This window comes from Ctenopharyngodon idella, chromosome 23 (assembly GCF_019924925.1).
Source record: "Ctenopharyngodon idella isolate HZGC_01 chromosome 23, HZGC01, whole genome shotgun sequence".
In the NCBI taxonomy this organism is placed as follows: domain Eukaryota; kingdom Metazoa; phylum Chordata; class Actinopteri; order Cypriniformes; family Xenocyprididae; genus Ctenopharyngodon; species Ctenopharyngodon idella.
Window position 1 is genome coordinate 22,798,273 of NC_067242.1, and position 15,950 is coordinate 22,814,222.

Here is a 15,950-nt window from a genome sequence, read left to right on the forward strand (position 1 = left end):
GTGTAGTAAGTTGGCTCACATGATTTAAGTTTCGCGCTTCAGAACTTCCGTTAAAGGAGCATAGTGAGCATCGATGCTCCCTGGTTTTCATGGTGCATTGTGGGACTTTTTAGGGAGCAAACGGTTAAGTGCCCTGGAAAGATTCACGATTGAGACAGCCCTTAAAATGGCTGACTCCCTGATCAGTGCCCTGACTACTGAACTAGGGAGCTGATTGAGACACACCCCAAGTGTTTGAAACCATCATATAAAACCACAACAGTCAGATACAACAGATTTGGAAAATCCAATTTTGATTTAGAGTTAAGGCCCTAGGCCAGGAGTTTTCAAACGTGTCCTTGGAGCACCCCTGCACTGTACATATTGTATGTCTCCCTTATCTGACACTTCAGGCCTTGCAGTCTCTACTAATGAGCTGATGAGTTGAATCAGTTGAGTTAGATAAGGGGGACTTAAAATGTGCAGTGCTTTGGGTGCTCCAGGACGGGTTTGAAAACCCCTTGGCCATGTTTACTTCCACTTTCTCTTGTTCTTCTCTAAACTTTGAGTTCCTTCTATATGTTTACCCATCACAAATAGTTGGCTCATTCCTGTCACAAGGCACAGCACTATTGAAAACCAGATGAAACAGATCTTTACTCAATTCAACTCAGGATTAAATGGTCACTGGTGTTGATGAGGATTGCAGATCTGTTGTAAGAACATTGCAACATTGTTAGCTATTTAAACCTGAGCTGACCCATAAAAATGACTTTTGCTGGTGTAACCTAGTGTTGTCACAATTTATTTATTTTTTTACAATGTGTAATTTCAATTTGTGGGAACAATGTCCTTAGGTAACAGATGTACAAATGTGGTCTTGTGCTCTAACTTTTCTCAAGAAACAGTGCCAAGTCTGCTTGGTGTGAAAGTTGTACATCTAAAAACATCTGCCATGCCCATATGCACAGGGGTTTCAGCACCAAAACCTGATTTGACAGTTTCACTAATCAGGTACAAAGCGTTGTTTTTTTCTGCGAAGAAACCCAACATGGTATTAAGAAAGCGAGGTGTCGTGCCCACAGGTTTGTCGTTTTTCTTTCTCAGTTTAGACCACAGTAACTCAAAATGAAACGGCCATGTCCGGGACCGGGCAGTGAAGAGTCTGGGAAAGTGTTCTCACAGGATGTGACATATTCAAAGCTAATACAAGTGTGCATGAGCCAAAAGAAATCACCTGTGTTTAGCAGATAGAATAGACATACACACATTCAAAGCACCAGGTGCACCCTGACAAAATGTAAATAACATGCATATTCTCTCTGATTAAAAATGTTCATGTACTACGCAATTTTGTATTTTTCTTCTAAAATCAGCACATTCTAGTTTCTTAAAGCCGGTGATCTAAACAATTTGATCTGTCCATTGAATTGAATCTGCCTAGGACCTCAAGTGGTACTCATTTGTAATACTTTGCATGCATGGCACTGGGTCTCCAGGAGCAAGGTTAAAGACCTCTGTGTAAAAAAAAAACCTTACAATTGCATATTTGTGTAAGGTATTGGCTAAGCTAGCAGGTTAATGGAACAGAATGTTAAGCTACTACACAAAATGGTATAACTGAACATTATAGTAGGTTATAGGCTAAGCTAACAGGCTAATCAGCTAATGGAATTATAACCTAATATTTTATATTTGAACATTTATATAAGGTAAAGACAGGCTAATCAGAATTCTAGGCTAGGATGCTGAGCAGTGTAATTGAATGTGTAGGGTGTTCATATAATCTTGCTAGCTAGTCAGTGAGTAAGTCAGAGGTTAAGAGAGTTTAAACCTGTTTCTGTGAGAAAACTACTTGTGAAACTTATCTGTAGTCATTACTCCACTATTATTTACTGTAGTTAAACTGAAAGTCCAGGCACATGGCATGCATGTACTGACTCATCTAAATACTAGATCTGGTATGAGATGAGTTCTGCACAGGGCATAACCACAAACGGACTGAGGCAAAACAACAACGGCCTCCAACAACCGTTTTAAGACCTGAGCTATGAAAACAGAATATTTGTTAACCACTGTCTCCTACTCTTAGTGCAGATAAAGCAGTTGTGACCTGAAAAGACCTAGAAGACAGATCAATGTTTCTAGAAGTAACCAAGCTTTTTATTTTATTTTATTTTTTTTTATCTGATTTGCTTTATAATGTAGTTTACCAACTTGGGTTCATTGGAAAAACTGGACTTTGGTTACATTTTGGCAAAATGATTCTGTATTACTAGGTTCTTGCACATTTATTATTATTATTATTTATTATGTACTTAGTAATTCAAGTTCTAGAGGAGAGATGATAATAATGATAAAAAAAAAAACTCCTGCTGGCCAAACAACTAAAACTAAAATTCTACCACACTATACACCAAAACACTTTCTAACTGCATTAGTCATGAAAGTGTCCCCAAGCACAAGAGCTCACTGTGAAGCCAATGTATCTAAAACAGAGTTGATTTCGGTAACTCAAAAATCCCTTGGAGTTCTAGTGGTCTGTTGGCGCAGTACAGGGAACTGTACCGCACAAGAGCAGTATTAAGGGTCAGCAAAAGCAAACTCTTTAAAAATTACCCTAAATTTTTCGTTGTTGTTTTTTTCTGGAATCACTTCAAAATCCAGTGTTACTCAGGAAATGAAATTGAGAAGCACAGCAGCAATAAACCACTTCCTGTTTCTTGTTTGTGCTCTGTGCTGAGATTTGTTTTTCAAATTGATGTAATGATGATAAGGCATGTGCTCAGAAGTTTTTATTTGGTAATGAGGAATACTATAGATGTGTTAAGTTTGAAACAAATGAAAATGTAAAGATGCCAAAATAGCTTTCTTGTATATGTCTCCCATTTAGAAGTTTTCATAAAGTGATTTTTTAATAAGACTTTATTTACATTAGTTTCTTGCTCAAAGAATGAACTCAAACTGCATATTGATAATTTTGATAAAAGCTATATTGGATTTACATGTTAATAATTGAATTCAAATTAAATTTGTTTGATTAACAGTCAATTGAGTATGAGTCATCTCCAGTGAATTCTGTAGGGTTATTCAGGCCTGTTACTTGACTTCCTGAGGCCTCTAAAATTGGTTACAGCCTTGCAAAGCTGGTTAAGGCTGGCCCACACCAAAAGATTTTCAAAATGTAAGAGACCTACAAACATGATGATAATAAAAATCATAGATTTAACAGATTTTTTCCTATAGTGCAGGGGTCGGCAATTAAGTTTGGCATCGGGCCAAAAAAAATTTCGCCACTAGATGGTGGGCCAGAACATAGTCAAAGGATAATTTAAGAAATTGGGCTAATTGATGAAAAATGCAACTAGAATTGACTGTGACAGACTGTTACAGTTTCTTTTGTAACTGGTAGTGAGCTGTTACTCTGTGTTAAATCCTGTAGTAGGACAGTCATTAACAAAAATTTGTGTGGCGGTGTCCGGGGTTTACACTGGATAAATTAATAAAGCAGAGTAGTGACCTGGCAAGTGTCTTAATTCACCAACTTGCAACATAGACCGCCTTGCTAAAACACGTGGAGAGATAAGGAATGGATAAAAATAAAAAAAAAATAAAAATAAAAGAGGACTTGAATAAGCCCAATAATTGCATGTTTGAGTCATGCTCATAATGAACTATGTTTTATTTCCATATTGTGAATAATAAATGAGTATCATTTTAATTTGCTTGTTACACAATGGAGCCTAACTTATTGTAATAATTATTCGACATAGCCTACTTTTACACTCAGAATTATTCCTTGGCATCCTCACGTACTAAACTCCATTTTTTCAATTGTTTGCGTACTGGAGGTACGCTATTACGTCGTGTGCAGAGTGATGTTAACATTTAAGCTAGCTGGTGAGAGAAAATGTCACTATCAAAGAGTCTAAAGAGGAAAGTTGACAGCGAAAATAGGGCATACAAAGAAGAACGGAAAGACAACTATGCGTTCATCCTACCTGGTTTTGTGAATGCAAAGCCGGTGTGTCTTATCTGCAACGAAATTGTCGCTGTTTGCAAAGAATATAATATTAGGGGCCGTTGACATGTCGCGTCTAAAACGCGTAGAAAGCGCGGCCGCGCCTCTTTCCTTTCCAAAGCGTTTGCGCTCCCGTGGCGTCTGTCGTTGCTATGCAACCATGAACTGCGCTCTCTAGACAGATCTATTTCAGAACCAGCCGCTATCAAAATAATCTGGCTGATATTAATAATTAATAATCCAGATATTATTGCTGGCGGGCCAGTTTTGGCCCGCGGGCCGCCTATTGTCGACCACTGCTATAGTGTCTGGAGTGCCATGATGTGACCAAGACAGCACACCGCACATTAACAGATTCCTTGCACAAACAACCAGATTCCCAACTGTGAACATGGGAAATCTCGCCAAATCTCTAATGGTCAAATGTGACTTTAGAGTAAATTAACATGGCGGACGAAGGGCAACCCGTTATGCTATGTTATGTTCTGTGTTCTTTTAGGCAAACTGATGACACTACATTTTGATGCGCTATGTACCATAATAATATTTCACGAGTTTGTTTACCTTTTTGTTTTGTTTTTTATAGCTGAGAGTTGAAACTGTTCAACATTGGGTAAAACGCAAAGCTCATCACTGTCACTGTCCTTTTACCCAGCCGTCCAATCACAGTGGATGAGGGCCAGGACAAATTGCCTCACTGACCAACCATCCTCCTTGTACAACGATTGAACAACAATTGAGAACTTAATATTGTTGGTTACTGCATTTTTATATTCAGTAATTCTTCAAAATGAGATACAAATACGTTACTGCTGTGGATATTCCAAAATCATAGCGACCAAAGCGCCTCCGCTGGAAAAACGCTGCGCCTCCAAAGCACTCTCAAGCCCCCCCAGCTGGCCATTTTCAAAAGAGCGCCTGGCATTTTTTCAGCTCCTAAAAACGCTTTGTTGGACACGTTAATTTAATATTTTTTGTTAGGCATATGGCCTATTAGTCTGGAAACATTTAACTATCAAATCTGATGTTTACCAAGTGTTGCGGGAGAGGGAAAATAAGAGATATCGCTTTAAGACCACTATTTACGGGTGTTGTAGTCCTTAGCGAGATGCTTCATGGGTAATGTAGTTCAGATCAAGCGTGCTCGTGTGATAAAAATGTTCTCTCGCTGTGCTGTGCAAAAAGGAAGATTCTCCGTTGTTTTTCTGTTACCTCATTCAAGTCGATCCACCCAGGAGTTATTGTGAACTGTAACCCTGAAAACTTTACCCTGCAAGAATCAGTAAAATTGCATATATTGGTAAACTTTGTTCCACTCATCATTGCCCGAACGCTAACTAACGAGCTGTTACACCCCGCTGTGAATGGCCGAAGCGGAGAAAGTAACACTGGGGGCTCGTCCGGGATTTGTTCGTCGCAAGTGGTGAGTCATATGGACATTTTAAGCTACTAAACTGAACCAGACGTTGTCAGAGGAAGCGAAAATGACGGAAGCTCGGGAGAGAGCGCGAATGGTGAGTAACGTTAAACACTCACATGTAAATACGAGCGGCCTGTGGAATCCGACGATATTAACGGAGAATGAAGAAAAACGGACATCTCTTTCATTTGCTGACTGGTTGAATGAGTTGGATGCTCAAGAGTCAAAGACTTTTAGTAATAACAATCCATTTAAACCCAGCTCTGCTCTGTGTGATGCCTCAGCTTCAGTAAACAAGTCCACATATTTCTATGAGCCGCTCTTATCACAGCAAACAGTGAGAGAAACTAATCCATTTAGAAGTGGGATGGAAAATGAGTTAATGCACGACAGTGGAATTGATACGCAGCGTTATGTACAGAGTACACCTGCAAATTTGAACTGCCCACACTTAATGTACAGAGGGCTAACAGCTAAACGGATGTTTCAAGGTGCACCTGTAATGAATCACCAGCCCTGCTGCTGTGATGCTCGTATAGCTCAGCATGACAAGCGTGAGACTGAAGCTAAAATTCTGTATACAAATGATGCTGATGAGCGTTGTTTTCCTGAGTCCACTAGATCCAGCCAGCATGGAAGAAAGTCACGGCAGACATTTCATGATCTATCGTCGGACAGCGGAGAGGAATGCGGTGTTCACAGAGAAAGGATCCCCACTTTACAGCCAGGTCAGTTTGATGGTTCCACTTCATGGAGAGAGTTTCTAAGTCGCTTTGAGGATTGCGCTAGAGCTAATCACTGGTCTGAGAGAACAATGACTGTGCAGATGAGGTTCTGTTTAGTGGGTGCAGCGGGTGCAGTAATCCACAAGAACCCCAGGTCAGGCCGCTGGGATTATGCTCGTATAGTGGAGGAAGTAGAAGCTGCATATGGTGCATCATCTGAACATGCTGCTGCCATTGGAATAGAGCTGAGGCAGAGGGTCCGTAAGGCAGGTGAGCTACTCCATGTGCTCAGAGATGATATTTATGAGAAAGTTTCCATTGTATACGCAGATCGCTCTGAGAGGGAGCAGGACTCAATTAGTGTGGAGGTGTTCACTAACGCGATGGGAGATGCTGAGATCGTGCAACGGCTGCTGGAGGAGCGCCCACGTACCCTGGCCCGCGCCTACGAGATTGCACACAGGTACGAAACCACACGTCAAACAGCCGCTAGTGTTACACAACTCATGCAGTCTGCTACAAGAACGGAACGAAGAGCTAGAGCCGCTGCGCTGCGAGAATGCCCTGAACAGAGCGAAAGTGATGAAAATAGTTCAGTGTCGTCAACTCCTAAGCACAGACAGAAGCATTTAAAATCAGAGTTTAAAACAAGATCACCGCAATTTCACAAGAGGGGAAGGATTAAGTGGGAAGAGATTGTGTGTCACAACTGCCATGGTATCGGCCACATGAGACGGAACTGTCCTTCTCCCAGGCTCAACCTACAACGTGTAGCTCCAGCGCCACCCCAGGTTACGGAAATCCAACCTGCCTCTACAGTTCTCAGAGTCAAGGGGAGTGGTCCCGAGATGTGTATACACACACTGCTGTACGACATGGAGGTATGTGCTCTTCTGGACAGCGGGGCCAGGAGGAGTGTGTTACCCAGACACTGCTACGAGACCATTAAGGCAGATGTAAGACCCCCACTCAAGCTCTCTACTGTAGATGCTCTGCAGGGTATAAGCCCTATAAATGTCGAAGTCCTTGGGGAAGTCGACGTTCCGATTCAAGTCGGAACCCATACTGTCAGTGTCAATTTCATTGTGGCAGATGTAGCTGAGGGCACGGAAGCCATCTTGGGCCATCCATTCTTGGAACAAGCACAAGCACGTCTTGACTTTGGCAGCAAGAAAATTGTATTGTTTGGTGAGCAGATACCATACTTCGACCCAAGGAACAAACCACGAGCACATGTAGTCCGGATAGCACGCACAGCTGTCCTTGAGGCAGGACGTGAATATATTGTGCCAGGTAATGCACATTTCCGGGAGCAGGTGCAGGGCAATGTGCTGTTGAGTCCAACTAAAGGTTTCATGGAAAAGCACCGGGTGATGGTGGTACGAATTGTAGTTGATGTCCATTCAAGTAATCAAATTCCCATCAGATTGTATAACCCAGGCACCATCGCTGTGAAGGTGAAAAGAGGAGTCATTGCTGGAGTTCTCCAGCCCGCTGGAGTGGTTCGGGCCACAAACCCTGAAATACTCTCTTCAGATCCACTTCCTGCTGTTGTTCCAAGTCATCTTGAGTCCTTGTATGCAGAGAGTACGATGGAACTGGAAGAGACAGAGCGGCGCAAGCTGGCAGAGTTGCTTAGTGCCTACAGTGATGTCTTCTCTACAGGCCCCACAGATCTTGGTCGCACTAACTTGGTGCAGCATGACATTCAAACCCGGCCTGGTCCACCTGTAAAACAACCGCCACGTAGAATGGCCTCTGGAAAACAGCAAAGTGCCGATGAACAAATTCAGCAAAATCTAAACGCTGGTTTAGCGTCCCCGAGCAATAGCAGCTGGGCTTCACCCATCGTAATGGTGCAAAAGAAAGACCAGACATACCGATTGTGTGTGGACTACAGGGTTCTGAATGAGCGCACTATTAAGGATGCTTATCCACTTCCACGAATTCAGGATACCCTCGATACCCTGTCAACGGCGAAATGGTTCAGCACATTAGACCTAGCTTCAGGCTACTGGCAGGTGGAGTTGACACCAGGGGCAAGACAGGCCGCCGCATTCTGCAGCAGGAAGGGGCTATTTGAGTGGAACGTGATGCCATTTGGCCTATGTAATGCGCCGGCAACGTTTCAGCGTTTAATGGACCGAGTCTTAGCTGGAATGCAGTGGGAGATCTGTCTGGTCTACTTAGACGACATCATTGTGCTGGGAAAAGATGTGAAGGAAATGCTTCAACGACTAGCACAAGTGTTCGAGAGGCTGCGTCAAGCCAACCTAAAACTAAAACCAACCAAGTGTTGTCTCTTCCGCCGCCAGGTGGCCTACCTAGGACACATAGTCTCAGAGCGGGGTATTACCACCGACCCCCAAAAAGTGCAGAAAATTCAGCAGTGGCCACAGCCCACAAATGTTAATGAGGTCCGACAATTTGTAGGTCTCGCATCCTACTACCGGCGATTTGTCAAAGACTTCGCCACAGTTGCCAAACCTCTTCACAATCTTCTCAGGAAACATGCTCGATTCCACTGGACTCTAGAGTGTCAGCTGGCCTTTGATAAGCTGAAGGAGCTACTCACCACTGCCCCTATTCTGGGTTACCCTATGGACAGTGGTGATCTCATTCTTGACACTGATGCCAGCAACTTTGGAATCGGGGCTGTGTTGTCCCAACTCCAACAGGGCGGGGAACGTGTACTGGCATCTGGTAGTCGGAGTTTGACTCCAACCGAACAGAATTACTGCACAACTCGGAGGGAGCTGTTGGCAGTGGTGGAGTTCACAGCACGGTTCTGTCAATACCTGCTGGGCAAACATTTCACGGTGCGTACAGACCATAGCAGCCTACAGTGGCTAATAAGGATGAAGGAACCAGAAGGACAGTTAGCCCGGTGGCTTGAGAAGCTGGGGGAGTATGATTTCAGGGTTGTGCATCGTCCTGGGCGCTGTCACGGAAATGCGGACGTGCTGTCCCGTAGGCCATGCCGTTCAACTTGCCCCTGCAACCTTGAAGAATCCTCCTTAAGTTGTCCCCAGATCCAACACAGGGCCATCCAGTGTGACTTTTTCAACGGACCTGAAAATAATGCACCTGGAACTGTTACTCCGCAGTCCTGTCTAGTGGGGGTAGTACAACCCATCCTTACCACAAGTGCCGCTCCATTCATTGGGTGGACCACTGAGGAACTGTGCTGTGCCCAAGCTGCTGACTCTGATATTTCTCCCATTAAAGGGTGGATGGAGAGTGGCGTGGAGCGACCCTCCTGGGAAGATGTGTCACCTTGCGGGCCGGCAACAAAGGCCTACTGGAGCCAGTGGCAGAGACTCTACCTAAAGGATGGCATTCTGGTACGACGCTTCTACCTGATGGAGGGCCCTGAGTTTTACCCCCAGATTATTCTGCCGCGAGTTTTCCGGGAAGACGTCATGCACCAGATGCACGAGGGGCCAGTGGGTGGACATTTTGGTGTGGAGCGTACGCTGTTCCGGCTGCAGACAAGGTACTATTGGTACAAGATGCGAGAAGATGTTTCACTCTGGTGTCACACATGCACCAGCTGTGCTGCAAAGGCTCGACCACTAAAGAGGCCCCAAGCGCCCATGGGCACTGTGCGGGTGGGTGCCCCTATGGAAAGGATTGCTGTCGATTTGATGGGCCCCATGAATGAAACAGAACGTTTCAATCGTTACATTCTTGTGGTGCAAGATTATTTCACCAAATGGGTGGAAGCCTACCCCCTGCCCAATGACCAGGCTGTCACTGTAGCAGAGGTTATAGTCGCTGAATGGGTCTGCCGTTATGGGGCACCGTTTACACTCCATAGTGACCAAGGAACCAATTTTGAATCAGAGGTCTTCCAAACAGTGTGTGAGTTGCTAGACATTGACAAGACCCGTACAACACCTTTCCGACCTCAGTCGGATGGGCAGGTCGAGCGCTTTAACGCCACTCTACAGAAAATCCTAGCCACAACTTCTGAGCGATGCCATTGGGATTGGGACCTCATGGTCCCTTATGCTGTGATGGCTTATCGAGCGACGAAGCACAGTTCCACTGGTTTCACCCCAAACATGATGCTCTTTGGGCGGGAGATAACAGAGCCCATTGACCTGGTCGCAGGAAAGCCCCCCAACGACACAATGACTAAAACATTCCCACAATATGTGGTTCAGATGAGAGAAAGGTTGGAGTTGGCACATCGAGTCACAAGAGATGCATTAGGCCAATCTGTGGAGCGTGCTAAAAAGCAGTATGATAAAAGAGCTGCCAGGACACACTACAAGATCGGTGATGCAGTGTGGTACCTTGTAAAAGGAACTAAACGAGTGAAAAACAAGATCAGGAAGTTTCTTCCCAATTATGATGGACCTTACTTTATCCTGGGACACCTGGACGATTTAGTGTACCGGATCCAGAGAAGCCCAAGGGCCAAAGTAAAAGTTGTTCACCACGACAAGCTCAAACCTTACCATTCCCGGCAACCCCTGGAGAACAGCTGGGTGTTTAAAGACTCAGAAGTTTGGCAACCGCAGGAAGTTCCTGCCCCAAACCTGGAAGCCGATGGAGCTGAACTTGACTTGGATCTGTCTGGTTTCTTCACAGAGGAAAATTACAGCGGCACAGACAGTATGCCTCCCCTGGTTGACACCGGTGTGTCGATGTTAGAGCAAGACCCAAAGGATGTTCAATGGAGTGAAGGTAGCACGGTGCAACAGAATTCAACAGGGACTGTTAATGGCCAAATGAGCGGTAGGCCGCAACGAGTCAGGAGACCTCCGAGGAGGTTTGGGGACTGGACTAATTGACTATCAATGGCTTTAAAAAAAAAAAAAAGGGGAGCAAGAAGAACACTCTGACAGTTTGTTATTGTTCTACTGTTGTTTAAAAAAAAAAAAAAGATGCATGTCATCTGTGGGAAGTATTCTTTATATGTGTTCCTTTTGTAACCTGGGTGGATTTTGTTGTTAAGATGCAATGGCTGTTGTTAACTTCTTTCCTTCTGCAGGCCAGTGGTGGGGAGTGAAGCCTGGCACATAACTACCTCACTAGTCTTGTTTGGACTGATTTACTCAAGTAAGGACCACTTACAAAGCAACTCTTAAACCCCTCCAAGCACCGTGCTATCCTTCTACTTTATGGACTGTTTACCCCGTCACGTGGGGTCGGGAAATGCTGGCTAGTGCCTCCGTTGAGCAGAGTTGTTTGAATGGACTGTATGCTTTGGCAATGGAGCTGCCTATGGACTGTTGAAAAAAAAAGAAAAAAAGAAATATGGGTAGACATTATGTTGAATGTAATTCTGCCTTCTATTAACACTGTGAATCCATGGTAATATCTTTGTTAATAAGTGAGGTGATGTATTTTGTATCAGTCATGTTATGGTGCTGGAGTGGTGTTAAGTTTAATCACCATCCAGAGTGGGGGTAGTGTTGCGGGAGAGGGAAAATAAGAGATATCGCTTTAAGACCACTATTTACGGGTGTTGTAGTCCTTAGCGAGATGCTTCATGGGTAATGTAGTTCAGATCAAGCATGCTCGTGTGATAAAAATGTTCTCTCGCTGTGCTGTGCAAAAAGGAAGATTCTCCGTTGTTTTTCTGTTACCTCATTCAAGTCGATCCACCCAGGAGTTATTGTGAACTGTAACCCTGAAAACTTTACCCTGCAAGAATCAGTAAAATTGCATATATTGGTAAACTTTGTTCCACTCATCATTGCCCGAACGCTAACTAACGAGCTGTTACACCCCGCTGTGAATGGCCGAAGCGGAGAAAGTAACACAAGCATTTGTGAATCTGGAGGAGAGTTTTCGGGAAGGTCCATTTTGCACGCAAATTGCTCCAAATTTACTCATATATTTACGAAAGTTTTATGAAGGAAGCCCAATGGCTTTGCTTGCTGGTAAGATTACAGTCTCGGTGATTGTGTGGGATGTTTCTGACTTGGCTGCTATTTCTACCACAAAAGAACTAGCCTTCAGTGCTCTCTTAGACACTTTCGCCCTCTTCATCATGACCCTGGTTGGGAAACACTGACATCGAGCGTAGAAGACGCACACCCGCTGTCTAAGCACTCTTGTAAAAATGATAATATGGCTGACATGGGACAATTTACCAGGTCATCATTTTGTGCTGCACACCAATTCATAAACTCTCTCCATTTACGAGCATATACTGTAAGTGCCTAGGAAAAGAAATCCATTCCTGTGAACAGCACTCACTGTGATGAGTTTTGTGACATTGGCAGGCTCTGCTGACCAACCATACATGTTGGTCATACAATTTAAACAGCTCTGGGCTGGGCTGCCATACTAACCCCACGCTTTTGAACATCAAAAGTTGGAGTCCATAAATACTAAACATGCGACCCATGTAAACTTAGTTAACCATAGTATGCAATTCTGAAACATTAATCCAAAAGAGTTTGAATTAATACATAAAAAAGGAATATATATACAGTATCTCACAAAAGTACACCCCTCGCATTTCAGCACCCTTTTTTGTATATCTTCTCAAGGGACAATACTATAGAAATGAAACTTCGATATATTTTAGAGTAGTCAATGTACTGCTTGTATAGCAGTATAGATTTACTGTCCTCTGAAAATAACTTAACATACAGCCATTATTGTCAAAATAGCTGGCAACAAAAGTGAGTACACCCTAAGTGATAACAGTTGTATGTTGTTTAACCATGCAAAGCCACATATCCTATTCATCATGCTTTTTGTCTGCTTGACAGGACTTTGAGTACAATTCTCTCATACTGATCACTGGATGTTCAACATGGCACCTCATGGCAAAGAACTCTCTGAGGATTTGAGAATTAGAATTGTTGCTCTCCACAAAGATGGCTTAGGCTATAAGAAGATCGGTAACACCATGAGTTACAGCGCAGTGGCCAGGGTCATAGAAAGAGGTTTTCCAAGACGGGTTCCATTCGGAACAGGCCAAAGAAGTTGAATCAAAGAAGTTGAGTCCTCGTGCTGTGCGTCAGGTGCTTCAAAAAACAGATGCATGAGTGCTGCCAGCATTGCTTTAGAGGTTGCAGAAGCAGAAGGTCAGCTTGTCAGTGCTCAGACCATACACAGCACACTGCAACAAGTCGGTTTGCATGGCCGTCATCCCAAAAGGAAGCCTCTTCTGAAGCTGGCTCACAAGAAAGCAACCAAACAGTTTGCTGGCAAAGTATGTCTCCAGACCTGAACCCTATTGAGCACCTGAGGGGCATCCTCAAGCGGAAGGTGGAGAAGCGAAACGTGTCTAACATCCAGCAGCTCCGTGATGTCAATATGGAGAAGTGGAAGAGGATCCCAGCAACAACCTGTGCAGCTCTGGTGAATTCCATGCCCAGGAGGATTAAGGCAGTGCTAAATAACAATGGTGCTCACACAAAATATTGACACTTTGGACACAATTTTGACAAGTTCACTTAGGGTGTACTCACATTTGTTGCCGGTTATTTAGACAATAATGGCTGTATGTTGAGTTATTTTCAGAGGACAGTAAATCTGTACTGCTATACCAGCTGCACATTGTCTACTCTAAAGTATATCCAATTTTCATTTCTATAGTATTGTCCCTTGAGAACATATAACAAAATGGTTGCTGAAATGTGAGGGGTGTACTCACTTTTGTGAGATACTGTATATATACATATACATACATATATATATATATATATATATACATATACAGGTGCTGGTCATATAATTAGAATATCATCAAAAAGTTGATTTATTTCACTAATTCCATTCAAAAAGTGAAACTTGTATATTATATTCATTCATTACACACAGACTGATATATTTCAAATGTTTATTTCTTTTAATTTTGATGATTATAACTGACAACTAAGGAAAATCCCAAATTCAGTATCTCAGAAAATTAGAATATTACTTAAGACCAATACAAAGAAAGGATTTTTAGAAATCTTGGCCAACTGAAAAGTATGAACATGAAAAGTATGAGCATGTACAGCACTCAATACTTAGTTGGGGCTCCTTTTGCCTGAATTACTGCAGCAATGCGGCGTGGCATGGAGTCGATCGGTCTGTGGCACTGCTCAGGTGTTATAAGAGCCCAGGTTGCTCTTATAGTGGCCTTCAGCTCATCTGCATTGTTGGGTCTGGCATATCGCATCTTCCTCTTCACAATACCCCATAGATTTTCTGTGGGTTAAGGTCAGGCGAGTTTGCTGGCCAATTAAGAACAGGGATACCATGGTCCTTAAACCAGGTACTGGTAGCTTTGGCACTGTGTGCAGGTGCCAAGTCCTGTTGGAAAATGAAATCTGCATCTCCATAAAGTTGGTCAGCAGCAGGAAGCATGAAGTGCTCTAAAACTTCCTGGTATACGGCTGCGTTGACCTTGAACCTCAGAAAACACAGTGGACCAACACCAGCAGATGACATGGCACCCTAAACCATCACTGACTGTGGAAACTTTACACTGGACCTCAAGCAACGTGGATTGTGTGCCTCTCCTCTCTTCCTCCAGACTCTGGGATCCTGATTTCCAAAGGAAATGCAAAATTTACTTTCATCAGAGAACATAACTTTGGACCACTCAGCAGCAGTCCAGTCCTTTTTGTCTTTAGCCCAGGCAAGACGCTTCTGACGCTGTCTGTTGTTCAAGAGTGGCTTGACACAAGGAATGCGACAGCTGAAACCCATGTCTTGCATACGTCGGTGCGTAGTGGTTCTTGAAGCACTGACTGACTGAAGCTGCAGTCCACTCTTTGTGAATCTCCCCCACATTTTTGAATGGGTTTTGTTTCACAATCCTCTCCAGGGTGCGGTTATCCCTATTGCTTGTACACTTTTTTCTACCACATCTTTTCCTTTCCTTCGCCTCTCTATTAATGTGCTTGGACACAGAGCTCTGTGAATAGCCAGCCTCTTTTGCAATGACCTTTTGTGTCTTGCCCTCCTTGTGCAAGGTGTCAATGGTCGTCTTTTGGACAACTGTCAAGTCAGCAGTCTTCCCCATGATTGTGTAGCCTACAGAACTAGACTGAGAGACCATTTAAAGGCCTTTGCAGGTGTTTTGAGTTAATTAGCTGATTAGAGTGTGGCACCAGGTGTCTTCAATATTGAACCTTTTCACAATATTCTAATTTTCTGAGATACTGAATTTGGGATTTTCCTTAGTTGTCAGTTATAATCATCAAAATTAAAAGAAATAAACATTTGAAATATATCAGTCTGTGTGTAATGAATGAATATAATATACAAGTTTCACTTTTTGAATGGAATTAGTGAAACAAATCAACTTTTTGATGATATTCTAATTATATGACCAGCACCTGTATATATATATATATATATATATATATATATATGATAGGAAAATCATAAAATGTGAAAATTGAATACAGGTTTATACATTTCTCAAGTGGTTATACATATAGAATATGTAGAATTAAAAGGGTTTATTTGTCCTTTTAAATGAGAATTAAGTGAGAGTCTTAGGTCTCTGCAAATTCCTTTGAGTCATAAACCTTATCAGTCATCATGTGTCTTGTAACCAGAGACCTGGTGTTAGCTGCATTTGGGAGTTATTTTGCAGTTTTGGAGGGATGGGTTCACAGAACTTTGTGAGACTGCACTGTTAGCCCGGATTTTAGTAGCACCCCAGAGTGCAGTCTGGACGATGGGGCGGGGCGACACACCCTAATTTCATTGGTTTGTAATACAGCAAATCTTATTGGTAGACACTTCTAGCGAGCCTAAGCATGCGCATTTCTTCATGTACGATTTTGTGAATGATTTGGCTTATACAGAAATATTAAGTGCTTACTCTAATCGT